Raw genomic sequence first — 13,105 nt, 5'->3', positions numbered from 1 at the left:
GTTTTGGTTTTCAGTGGAGGCATGGATGATATCAAAGCAAAATGCACAGAACTTTAAGCGTGGCTGAGTGAATTTTTGCATGCGTGTGCACCCATGAAGTCACCATTCAGGTTAAGATAGAAGAATGTTTCCATTACAGTTTCTGAAATATTCAATATCATGTGTTCTCTCTGGAGAGTGTGTAACCCACTCCTTTTATTCCTTTCATTTTTGCTTACCGAGCATCCCATCTCTGTCTCCAAAACTGCTGTCATTGTCCTGGAGGGAGGCAAGAGAGGGAGGAAGAGGGAGTTCCAGCCTGTTAACACCCAACTGGCTGTTCCTCAGGAAGTGGAACAAGATTTGGATTTGGGAGCAAGGCCTGACTCTGGTTCTTTGGGTCACTTAGCTATTTTAAAGGTTTCCCTGTGACTCTGGTGACTCTGGACTGTAGTCCGCCAGGGTCCTCTGTCCATGGGGATTCTCCAGGCAAGAATACTGGAGTGGGTTGCCATGCCCTCCTCCAGGGGATCTTCCCAGCCCAGGTATCCCACATTGCGGGCGGATTCTTTACTGTCTGAGCCACTAGCGAACCCAAGAGTACTGGAGTTGGTAGCCTATCCTGTCTCCAGGAGATCTTCCCTGACCCAGGAATCAAACGGGTCTCCTGCATTGCAGGAAGATTCTTTACCAGCTGAGCTCTCAGGGAAGCCCATGTAGCCACAGTTTCCCCAGGTTCTGATGTTTAACAATGAATGTGTTGGTCAAGCTTACTGCACCTACTTGTTTTCATCCCATTTGGCAGGGCACGGTCAGTATTCCAAATAATATTTTGTTTTAAGATTGTTTTAAGAAGCATGCTTGTTTTAATGTTCTGGCTCGGAGGAGCACGTCCATGTCAGTTCACATTTTGCAGGAAATTATATCTGTGTTCTGCCTGCACTGGGCCAGGCTCTGGGATCCCCATGTTTTCAACCTGTACTCAGGAAAACACTTCCATCCATTTGAAAATTTGAGCTGCTTGCCCACAGCATCCTGATGTCTGTCTTGAGGTGCAAGCAGCCAAAACCATAGACATTATCCCAGTTGCAGCCAAACCACAGCTCTGGGCAAGACCATGATTATGTTTACTCTTGGTTTCCACACCATGATGCTGGCTACCTTTATTTTGGCAACCTTGACTGCCAGGTCTTTAGGGATCTGTTGACAGTGACCCAATATCTGGAATGTAATGGACGGTTTGTTGACTGTGTTTATTTGAGCGGTTTATAATCTGGTCAAGGAGACTAAATGTGAGCAAGAAAATGATAGAATACAAAGTTCTCTCCAGGTCAGAGCAAGCTGAGTGGTACAGGCAGTTTGTGGAAGTTGAGATGGGAAAGACAGCTCACTAAAATACGGTTGGATTATTTTTCCCTCAAGACTACCTTGTATAAATATGTTTTATACCACTTTTTATCAACTTCTCTTGTCTAGATCAGTCTTTTAAAATGTGATGAATTTTAGATTTTATTCAGAGAATTGCCCACTAATCTCATCTGTGCTACACATGCTAGCTTCTTTTTATTTATTTTTTTATTAGCTGCTTTTTAAACACTGTAAAGTGGGATTCTTTTTGTGTCCATCTCTCAGATAAGAAGACTGGGTTTTGGCACAGTTAGGATTCCAACTCAGGTCAACTTGACTGAAGCCCAGACTGTTTCATGCCTTTAGGATGTCAGGATTCATCTTTCCTTCTAGAAAACCATATTGCCTTCTCGTCACGTGATTCTGCCTCTCGTTTCTGGCCTCTTCCAAAGCTGTCCTGAGAAGAAATGAGAGCCACTACTTGTGTGCCTCCTCCAGGATCACAAGCCAAAGTCATCCAGACCACCTGCCAGCCAGCTTTCTGTATGTATGTGTATGTGTGTGTCGCTCAGTCATGTCTGACTCTGCTACCCCATGGATTGTGGCCTGCCAGGCTTCTCTGTCCATGGAATTTTCCAGGTAAGAATACTAGAGTGGGTTAACCATTCCCGTCTCCAGGGAATCTTCCCAACCCAGGCATCAAACCCAGATCTGCACTGCAGGCAGATTCTTTACCATCTGAACCACCTGGGAAGCCCCAAAGTATCTGTAGCTCCCTCAGTTTGGACATTTCTACAATTTTATCCTTGGTTGCCTTGGAAATTCAGGCCAGCAGCCTCTGCCTCATTATACAAATTCTCACTCCTCCCACCCACTTCTGTCTCTCTTGAAAGGCAAGAGGAGATGGTGGCATCATCGGGATAGTATATCTCTCCTAAAGGTCTGGTCACCAGATGGGTGTTGTAGAAACTGTTTCTCTCATCATCCTAAACAGTCCCACAGTTGTAGGCCCCGACATCAACCTTTCATGCCTCATCAATGAGCCCTGATAGCCTCATCAATGAGGATTTTCACTTTGACTCCTCCAGGTCCTTTCCTGTGTTCCCTCTGCCACTGGACCTGGAAAAGGACTGTGTGTTGGGATACTTGGGAAAGGCTTGCCCTGAGCTCCTATAGTTCTTAGGATGTAGCTGGAGTCCTGCTTGATGCCCTAGGCACATGGACCAGCCTGAAAAGTTCTCCTGCCTAACGAGCTAAGCTGCTTTCAAATGACCATGGAAATGTTTCTGGGTGTTCTTGGAGAGACTTTTCAGTGAGAGGAGAAACAGGCTCTGGTGTCTCCCAAGTCCAGGGCCCCACCCCCCAAAGGTCAGGGCTGCAAACTTTGGAACACATAGACCTGGGTACCACACTCATCACTAGTTAGCTGTGTGTCTCTAACTAAGTCACCCCCTCTGGGTCTCAGTTTCGTTCTTTGTAAATCGGACTAATAATGCAGTGGAAAGATTTAAGAAGATAATAGATGCAAAGGGCCTGGCACATATTAAGGGCTCAAGGTTGGTACCTTCCCTTTTCCCTTGTTCTGAACTGGCAATGAAGACTGGGGAAGAAGGGTTAGGGAGGTGCCGCAAGACGAAGTCGGATCCCCCAGAACGTACCTCTGCGACTCCTGGCACCCTCTATCCACCAAAACCTCTCCCCCAAGCCCCGTTGTTCCACTGTTGTCCGCCAGAGGGAGAAAGGGTGCACGTTCCCTCGCTGGCCGCCTTGCCTTGCGCGTTCACAGAGCCTTGCGAGAGTGCGGCCATGAGCGTTCTTGAGTCTCCAGGGGCGGGGCGCGCAGGCGCAGAAGGCTGGGCACGACGCGGCTGTGGGCAGGGCGTCCCATTCCCGCGTCCCAGGAGCTGCACCGGGTTGATCTTACCCGCTTCTGGGGCACCGGAGGGCGGTTTGGGGCTGATGTGTAGGGCTGGGGGCCTTGCGGGCATTTCTTCCTCCGAGACTAGCTTTAATCTTCGTTTTCCAGAAGAAATGACCTGACTTTCTTCAGAGTTAATATTTCCTTCCCCATCATGGATGATCAGGAATTCCAAAGAAAAGGTAGAGGAGGGACCTTCATTGAGCACCTTCTGCCATAGGGGCAGCGATGCCCACATACTAGAGGAACTTTTGGAATGGGATTTGCTTTGTTCGAAATTTAGCAAATACAGAAAAACGGAAGAAAACAGAAATCATCCACATTTCCTCACCACAAAAGATCCCTCTTGTCTCCTATAAATGTACCCTAGAATGTTTGTTCAACAAGTATTTATTGAACACCTACCTATCTGTCTGCTCAGCAGGTTAGGTTATGTGGGACTGCAGAGGGAAAAGAAAACTGCAGGAGAGGACTGGAACCAGACCTCAGATCTCAGACTCCAGCCTGCTACTGTTTCTATTGTTTGTGATAACCAAATGTGGCTCAGGCTTTAAATGAAATGCTCACATTGTTGAGTTTCAGAGAATTCATCCTGGAGGGGAAAAGTCTACAAATTTAATCAAAGTTGAGTTCTCAGATCATAATTGATGTTAACTCATTCTTACTAAGGAGATCACTTGTAAACATAATGAATAGCCTTTGGCTATGCCATAATTTTGAAAAATATTTACTTATTTGGCTGCAGCGGGTCTTGGTTGTGGCTGGAGGGATCTTCACTGCAGCACCAGTACCCTCTCTAGGCCCCTGAGGCATGTGGGATCTTAATTTCCTGACCAGGGATCAGACCAGCGTCCCCTGCACTGGAAGGTGACTTCTTAACCCCTGGACCACCAGGAAAGTCCTATATCATAACTTTTAGTAGATAACAGAATTTATATTGCAAAGTAACTAAATATGTTTAATAAATATGGTAAAATGTCAGATGGATTCTTATCTTTGTTAAATTCCAGGGCGTCCACACTTGAATTAGCTCCAGAGAAAGTTTGCCCAGAACCAGGCAGACTCCTGTCACACCTGTGATGGAGGAACCACCCAGTTTGTTTTCTGTATGGTTCAGGACACCTTCATCATGCTTCAGTCATGAAACGGGCAGAATGTGGGATGATGAGACCAGGACCCAGCTAAAAGTCCTTACTGCAGACTACATGGTTGGGGAAAGGTCTTTGAATCCCCAAACCTAGGGATTCACCATGAATTTTCACAAAAAAGCAAAATTGGGAAACAAGGCATGTGGTAGCCCTGGGGAGGGAATAATGGTGGGAGAATAAGCAAGGGGGTGCAGTGGGATCCAACATGCCCACCTCACCTGAAGAATCCATGTGCTGCTTTTTTTTAATTAAAATTTTTTTCTGATTGCACTGGGTCTTTGTTGCTGTGTATGGCTTTCTCTAGTTGTCACCTAGAGACATTAGTTGGGCTACATTAGTTGCAGAGCAGGGGCTCTAGAGCTCCTACTTCAGTAGTTTTGGCACCCAGGCTTAGTTGTCTCACAGTATATGTGGTCTTCTGGGGCCAGGGATTGAACCTGGTGTCTCATGTACTGGCAGGTGGATTCTTATCCACTGAACTGCCAGGGGAGTCCTCCCTGTGGTTCTTGGTGGATGGCCTCATGGTGCATAAACAGCCCTGCCTAACTCGGTAGCACCCACTGAGTTCCCCAGAAACAGGGCATCCTGGGGAATTAGCACTTCTTTTTTTTCCCCTCTAATTTGAAAGATTTTTATTTTTATTTTGGAACTGCACTTCCTGGATAGGGAGTGAGTGAGTTCAGGGGGCCTAACACTGTTCTCATTCTGCAGCCACCAAAGATGATGGTTCCATAATATCCAGTCCAGGTAGGTGGGAGGGGCAAGTGGTAAAGATTCTCCCATCTCCTGGTTTTCCCCTTCCCCTAATTTCCTTAGTAGCCATGGATAGACATATCCGATACCTGGAATCCTAGACAATTGCTAGGGTTCCTGTGTTGTAGATTTCATAGCAGCATATAACATTCTGATATTGTAGGTCTGTAGGCAGCAGTTGCCCAGGTGGCACAGTTGCTAAAGAATCCTCCTGCCAATGCAGGAGACATGGGTGTGATCCTTTGGTTGGGAAGATCCTCTGAGCAACTGAACACACACAGGGAAGGTGGACCCAAAAGCCTCATAGCCTTGTGAGGACTGGCCTTGGGGTAGGTACCATGAAGGACCTTAATTTGTGAACCATTTTCCATGGGGTAAGCCCTTCGTAATGATTTTGATGACTTATCCCACCTCTGTGTCACCTAAGATGGTGATCACAGGGGCATGCTGCCATCTTCCTGCTCTTTGCCTTCTGCTCTAGCAGCCCTGGTGGTTTAGACGGTGAACAATCTGCCTGCAGTGCAGGAAACACAGGTTTGATACTTGGGTGGGGAAGATCTCCTGGATTAGGAAATGGCAACCCACTCCAGTATTCTTGCCTGGGAAATCCCATGGACAGAGGAGTCTGGCAGGCTACAGACCATAGGGTCACAAAAGAGTTGAACAAGGCAGTGAGTAAGTGACAGTATCTTCCATCAGAAACTCATAACCTTTGGAACTCAAATCTCAGAGAGGCCTTGCACTGCCACTTATAGCAGCATTGACTTGGGAACTTTAATGAACTTTGGAGAACATTTAATCCATCATCTTTTTTTAAAAATTTCTTTCTTTTTTCCCTTAAATCCTAATTCTCTCTTTTATAAAAATAATTTTATTTATTTATTTTTGGTTGTGCTGGGTCTGCATTGCTGTGCATGGGCTTTCTCTAGATGCGGTGAGCAGGGGCTGCTCTTTGATGCAGTGCACGGGCTTCTCTTGTGGTACCCAGACCCCAGGCATAAGGGCTCCAGTAGTTGCACCTGCTGGGCTCAGTAGTCCTGCCACACAGCCTTAGTTGCCCTGCGGTATGAGGGATCTTCCTCGACCAGGGATTGAATCCATGTCCCCTGCATTGGCAGGCAGTTCCTATCCACTGTGCTACCAGGGAGATCCTAATCCGTTATCTTATTGTATTTATTTTTTAAAAGATTTACGGAGGATCTACTGCTTAGGATACATTTTCCTATGTATTTTGGATGGCACAAAGGCATATTAAATATCTCTTTCTTCCCCTCCTCCCTTTTTACTGGCACTCTCTGCCTCCCATCAAATTGTTTATGGTTCTTTATAGACACCACCCTGTTTTCTGCCTCTGCGTTTTTCCTGGAAGGTGCTCCACACCTCACAGCCCCCTTTGATTGGCTGCCTCCTGTCACTGAGCATCTCAGCTTAACTGCTCTCATCTCAGGAAACCTCAATTCTCTCAGTCTGGGCTGGGGACCCTTTTCTTTTTCAGCTTACCCTGGGCACATCTCCATCACTACTTGTAGTACCATGTGATGATGCAGTTATGAATTTGTGTTTGTCATCTCCCCTTGACTCTGGCCTCTCTGTGATTATGGACTAAACCTTTTATCTTTGAGTCAGACCCAGATTCTCCTCTAATAAACACTAGCAGGAGAGAGAAGCCATCATGAGGCTTATAAAAGGGGTATATCAAGGTGGGTGTGGCAGAGATCATAAGAGCAGTAAACAACTAGCATCAAATCACTCTCAGCTTCTTGGCACCAGGCCAGAGCTAGAAATTCACCTCCAGATAAGGAAGCAGCCCAGGAAGGAGTCACTTCCTTCCAAACTAAAGCCCTTGAGTCCCAGGGAGGTTTCGTCAAGCACAAAAGCATGAGTCATCTCCAGGTGAGTGTTCTGACGAACAAGGCAGTGAAGAGTAGGGGAGGGATCCCAAGGTGGGGGATCAGGGGATCTGGTCCTGGTTCATGCTTTGTTCCATCTGATCCACTGTGGTCCACCAGGATACCCACTGGCTGGATGGGACTCCCTAATGTCATTCCTTTTTTTTTGGCCTAGAACTGCTTCTGTCCTTCCCCAGATATCTTCTGGTCAGAATACTGCTGTCCTTAGGCTTCCCTGGTGGCTCAGTGATAAAGCATGTACCTGTCAGTGCAGGAAACATGGGTTCGATCCCTGGTGAGCGAAGATCCCATGTGCCTCAGAGCAACTGAGTCCTCTGCACTACAACTGTTGAGCCTGCGCTCCAGGGTCTGGGAGCCACAACTACTGAAGCCCGCGCACCTTAGAGTCTCTGCTCTGCAGCAAGAGAAGCCACTGCAGTGAGAAGCCCGTGCACCGCGACTAGAATATAGCCCCCGCTTACCACAACTAGAGAAGAGCCCACATAGTAACAGTGAGCCAGCACAGCCAAAAATAAATAAAATATATATCTATATATGTAAGAATACTGCTATCCTTTTAGATCCAGCTCAGATCCCATCTCCTGAGTGAAGCCTTCATCTTCCAATCCAGATGTGAAGTGAGAGTGTCACCTGTTTGCTCTGAACCCCTATGTAAAAATGTATATACCTTTCTTAGGAAGGGGCTTCCCCAGTTGCTCAGATGGTAAAGAATCTGATGTGGGAGACCTGAGTTCATTCCCTGGATTGGGAACATCCCCTGAAGAAGGGCATGGCAACTCACTCCAGTATTCTTGCCTGGGAAATCACATGGACAGAGGAGTCTGGCAGGCTACAGACCATAGGGTCACAAAGAGGTGGGCATTACTGAAGCGATTTAGCATGCATGCCTGCTCTTAGGAAACTTCATTTTGTTCTGCTTCACCATTTTCTTATGAGTTTATCTTGTTTCTCCTACTAAATTACCCCCATTAATTTTTCCCTCCTTGAGAGCAAAGATCATATTTGTGGAGCTTCTTTATTACCTACTTTATGGCAGATGCTCAAATATTTGTTGACTGAAAGATTCCCTTTTATTCAGTAAAGAGTTGTGGCCCATGCATGGACTCTGAGCCACTCATTAGCTGTGTGACTCTGGGCAAGTTACTTAATCTCTCTGTTCATCAGCTTCCCCAGCAGTAAATGGGAATAGTAGTACCTACTGAACAAGGCTGTATTGAGTCAGTGAGCACTTAGCCTGGCTAATGCTAGTCCAGAGTGCGTTACTCTCTCAGTCGTGTTCAACTCTTTGCAGCCTGATGGACTATAGCCTGCCGGACTCCTCTGTCCATGGAATTCTCCAGGCAAGAATACTGGAGTGGGTTGCCATTTCCTTCTCCGGGGGATCTTCCCGACCTTGTGATCGAACACGGGTCTCCCGCATTGCAGGCAGATTCCTTACCGTCTGAGCCACCAGGGAAGCCTGGTGCTAGTTCAGTCTTCCTTCAAAATATCAGAGCAGGATATACTGTCATTAGTATTGAAACACCAGTGGGTAATTGGAATTTTCCCCTCCCTGGTTTAGTGGCTTCTTCCCTCATACCCAAGTCTGATGTGGCCGAACCACTAGTGAGATGTGAGAGCTTTATTTATTTTTAAAATTAATTAATTAATTTTTGCCTGTGCTGGGTCTTCATTGCGGCGTGAGGGCTGTCTCCAGTTGCTGTGAGCAAGGGCTGCTCCTTGTGGTGGCTTCTCTTGTTGCAGGGCATGGGCTCTAGAGCACGTGGGCTCAGTAGTTGTGGCACGAGGGCTTAGCTGCCCCAAAGCATGTGGAATCTTCCCAGACCAGGAGTTGAACCCATGTTTCTTGCGTTGGCAGGTGGCTCCTTAACCACTGTGCCACCAGGGAAGTCCAGAGAGCTTTACATTGTCCTAGGTATTTGCCTGGATTCCTTGGTTTAGGTTTATCTTGGAAAAATGATTCTACATTGTGTTTTCCAGTTAATCTCAGAGATTTATCTGTTAATTTGCACTTGTTCTGTTTTTACAAGAAGGAATGCCTTTAGCTGGGTTTCTGAGAACCCACAGAGGTTATTTTATTAGTGAAGTTAAGTAGAAATAGAGCAGTCATGTTACAGAAGGTTTATAATGACACGTACCCACTCAGGTCCCTGAGTAAAGTCAACGTCCTGTGGTGATTAACACACTTTTCAACTTAAGTGAAATGAAGACAGTTTTCTATACCAAGCAGTCAAACAAACGTAGATTCCTGTAACAGTCACAAGCTCTGGGTTACAGCAAATGATACTTAGAATTATGAAAACAGCCCTTCTAATATTGATGGAAAAAGCTCTTTGACCTTTTAGGAAAACTAAAAGAAGGACCTACTGTATAGCACAGGGAACTATCCTTAGTCTTTTGTAATAACCTATAAGGGAAAAGAATCTGAAAAAGAATATGTATATTCAGCTTTCATATATAAATATGTGTGTAACTGAATCACTTTGCTGTACACGTTAAATTAATATAATTAACACAACATCAACTGTACTTCAATTGAAGAAAATGAATAAAATGAGAAGGTAAAAAACAAAAAAGAAAATGAAAAGATTTTGAATCCCAGTTTTAGCAGGACAGGATACAGACTAAATAGTAAATAAAGATTTAACATATTTTGTGGCCTCTAATATGTAGACATTTCCTCACCTATTTCTATTTCAAAAATATTTATTTTATGTACTTACTTGGCTGCACCAGGTCTTAGTTGCAGCACGCAGGATCTTTGATCTTCTTTGTGGCATCTGGAAACTTTAGTAGTGTCATGCAAACTCGTAGTTACAGGATGTGGGATCTATAATAGTTCCCTGACCAGGGGTTGAACCCGGGGCCCCCTGTATTTTGAGTACAGAGTCCTAGCCACTGAACCACCAGGGAAGTCCCTCCTCACCTATTTTCTTATCTTTCTGAAAAACCAAGGTTAATGACTACCCAGGACTTGCCTTTCTCAAGCACTTCTATCTAAGCCAGAGGTATCTGGTATATAGGTTTTTTAATTCCACCGGGTGAGGTTGGACTATCAGATGGAAGAAGTTGAGATGCTGCAGAGAGAAGGGGTCAGATGAGGTAACTAGTGGAGTGAAAGGGAGAAGCAACATGTTGCTCTGATCGTGTTTCTCTGCTTGCTGTCAAGCACAGTGAAGCTGTATACTGCTGGCGCTGGGCCTGTTTTGCTGCCCTCCACCACAAATGACTTGTTTCAGACTCGTTTCCTTTTTTTTTTTTTTCCAGAATCTTTTCCTTTTGTAAGGCCTGGGTTGGTCATAAGGTGGTGATTCTTTTCACAGTCCCTGCGTCTGGTACCTGGGGGTAAGTCCTAAGGGAAAGGGGGTCTTTCCAAACCCCGCTTTCTTCCAAGGAGGGGATGAGACTACAGACTCCTTTCTTTGAGATCTTCCCAGGCACAGCCTGAGCATGTCTGCCCGTCCTCTGCTTCATTCTGGCCGGAGTGGGGAAAGGAGGAGGCTGCCTGGGTGAGCATCATCGTCCTCTGCAGTTGCCTGTCTCCTTTTAAGGACATTGATTTTGTCTTTGTTCTGACAAACAAATAATAAGATTTTCCACGGAGAACTGGACAATCAGAGGAACTTCAAGGCTGGGGGCCTGTTCCTGCTTCTCTACAGCGTTGCCAAGGGGGAAAGGAAAGAGAAGGGGGAAGAGACGCTTGGAAAACTTAACTGCTTCCTGAGAAGGTTTTATATTTCTATTCAAAGTACACTGCACGGACTTCCCTGGTGATCCAGTGGTTAAGACTCCGTGCTTTCTACTGCAGGGAACACGGGTTCAATCCCCAGTTGGGGAACTAAGATCCTGCATCCCACACAGTTAGGCCTAGATAAATGAAAACATAAATGAAATAAAAAATTTTTAACAAGAATAACAACAAAAGAACACTGCAGTTTACCACCATCACACACTGAATGCTCCCCTGCAGCTGAGAGGGAGGGCAGGACGGTAACCATGGAGACAGGGCACCACCAAAAGCAGCATTCAGGGGTTGGAAAGCTGAGTATTGATTGAAGAAGACAAACAGGCCTGAAGAAATTTGGAGGTTAGCCTTGTTGTTCTCCCTGCTCAGGCACGTTTGGAACCCGTGGGGAAAAGGCTTGATCCACCCCATTTCTCCTCTATTACTTCTCTGTTTCTCCTCTCTTACTGCAGGAGTTTCTAAACACATCCTGCATGCTGGGGTTTGCCCCGACCCCTGGGTTCCCTGGATGGTATGTGTGCACACGTGTGAGAAGGTTACTTTTGTCAGGGAGGCCTTTCCTTCATTCTGAAATTATTTTCTTCTCTCCTCCTTTTCCTTCTTTTTAAAAACACAGTGATATTGACAGCGTTCCTCTTGCCAAATGTCTTTATTGACACAATTAAAAAGCAAGTGTTTGTACTGGAAAAATGTTTTAAAATATATGTTGGGCCCCACAATTTAGATTTCCTGAGTAGTAAAATTAAGAATTAAAAGGTTTGAGAAGCACTGTGTTGTCATACAGTGTGTGCCCCTTTGTCAACACAGACTGTCCACCCTGTTCCTACAGACTGGATGAGCCATCCTTGCCCCATTCCTATTTGTGGAAATACTCATCTTCACCCAGGCTCAGCTCAGGATGCCACACCTGCGAGCACAGCGAGGTTAATAAGAAAAGAGACAGACCTCAGAGACACCCCTAGTAGTGTGAGAACGACAAAAGTCATAGTACAAAATGATGGGAAGAGGCAGATGAAAGGATTATTCAATAAATAAATGGGAGATACAAGTGGCCAATAAGCATATGGAAAAAGTACTCTCCCTGACTAGATATCAAAGAAAGACAAGTGAAAACATCAGAGGTATACTGTTTGTCAGTTATGAAAAGTAAGCATATTTTAAGTATTGTTAGTTGTAAGTATTTGGGGAAAGTCTCAAGATCTGCTGGTATAAACTGGTAGATGAAAGAAGGATCCAGTTACCAGCAGAAGGAAAAGAAACACTGGGTAGGTAAAAACAGTAAGGACCCATTGCAGAAGTTTTCAATTTTTGGCCTTTTTTTTTTTTCCCTGAATAAATTCCCAGAAATACAATTATTACATGAAAGTGTATGGACACATTTAAGGCTCTTGTTTCTTTCCCAAATGACAATGCTGATTTATCCTCCCATTAGTACAGCAGAAAACCAAGCTTTGAAAATTAAAGATAGGGTCTTCCCTGGGGGTCCAGTGGTGAAGACTCTGTGCTTCCAATGCAGGGGGCCATCCCTGGTCAGGGAACAAATATCCCACATGACACACAACCCAGCCAAAAATTAAAACTGAAGAAAAACTAGCAATGTATGAACCAAGCAAAAAAGTACAACAGAACTACTACGGATATATTTAAGCGAACTGTTGAGTCTTGGGACCCTCAGGAGTCTAGTCTTGGCTCTTGGTTATAGGCTTGGCTTGCACACCAAACTGAGCCATGAGCAAAACTCCTGCTTTTTATGTCTCATTGTGTGCAAGTATGAGAAGAGAGGCTTGGACTAGTTAATTTTATTTTATTTCATTAAAAATTGTTTTATTTTTGGCTACACAGGGTCTTCGCTGCTGCACACAGGCTTTTTCTAGTTGTGGCAAGCGGTGGCCACTCTTCATTGTGGTGCACGGGCTGCTCACTGCGGTGGCTTCTGGTTGTGGAGCAGAAGCTCTAGGTGCAGGAGTTTCAGTAGCAGCTCAAGGGCTGTAGAGTGCTGGCTCAGTAGTCATGGTACATGGGCTTAGTTCCTCTGTGACATGTGGACTCTTTCTGCACCAGAGATTGAACTCATGTCACCTGCATTGGCAGGCAGATTCTTATCCACTGAACCACCAGGAAAGTCCCAGGAGTAGTTGATTTTAAAGATCTCTTGTAGCATTAATATTTTATAACTCTGTAGCAGTTTTTATACAGCTTTCAAAGGTTTGGGGCATTTAACAGAGGAATAATGGCTGACACTGTTTTTTTTACTAGGAGCCAGGACAAGTTGATACCCAGCAGAAGGAGTCTTGAGCAGGAAAAT

The 13,105-nt window shown here is 45.3% G+C and overlaps 1 non-coding gene across 1 annotated transcript; it reads right to left on the bottom strand.

Moving 5' to 3' along the window:
- Positions 1 to 9,894: 9,894 nt before the first annotated feature.
- On the bottom strand, positions 9,895 to 9,968 carry TRNAL-CAA. Its single transcript has one exon. It is a non-coding gene; the product is annotated as a tRNA-Leu (tRNA).
- Positions 9,969 to 13,105: the final 3,137 nt, after the last annotated feature.

The sequence above is a fragment of the Cervus elaphus genome, chromosome 5 (genome assembly GCF_910594005.1).
Source record: "Cervus elaphus chromosome 5, mCerEla1.1, whole genome shotgun sequence".
In the NCBI taxonomy this organism is placed as follows: Eukaryota; Metazoa; Chordata; class Mammalia; order Artiodactyla; family Cervidae; genus Cervus; species Cervus elaphus.
The sequence above is the reverse complement of the archived record's forward strand: the minus strand, read 5'-3'. Positions and strand labels throughout refer to the sequence as shown.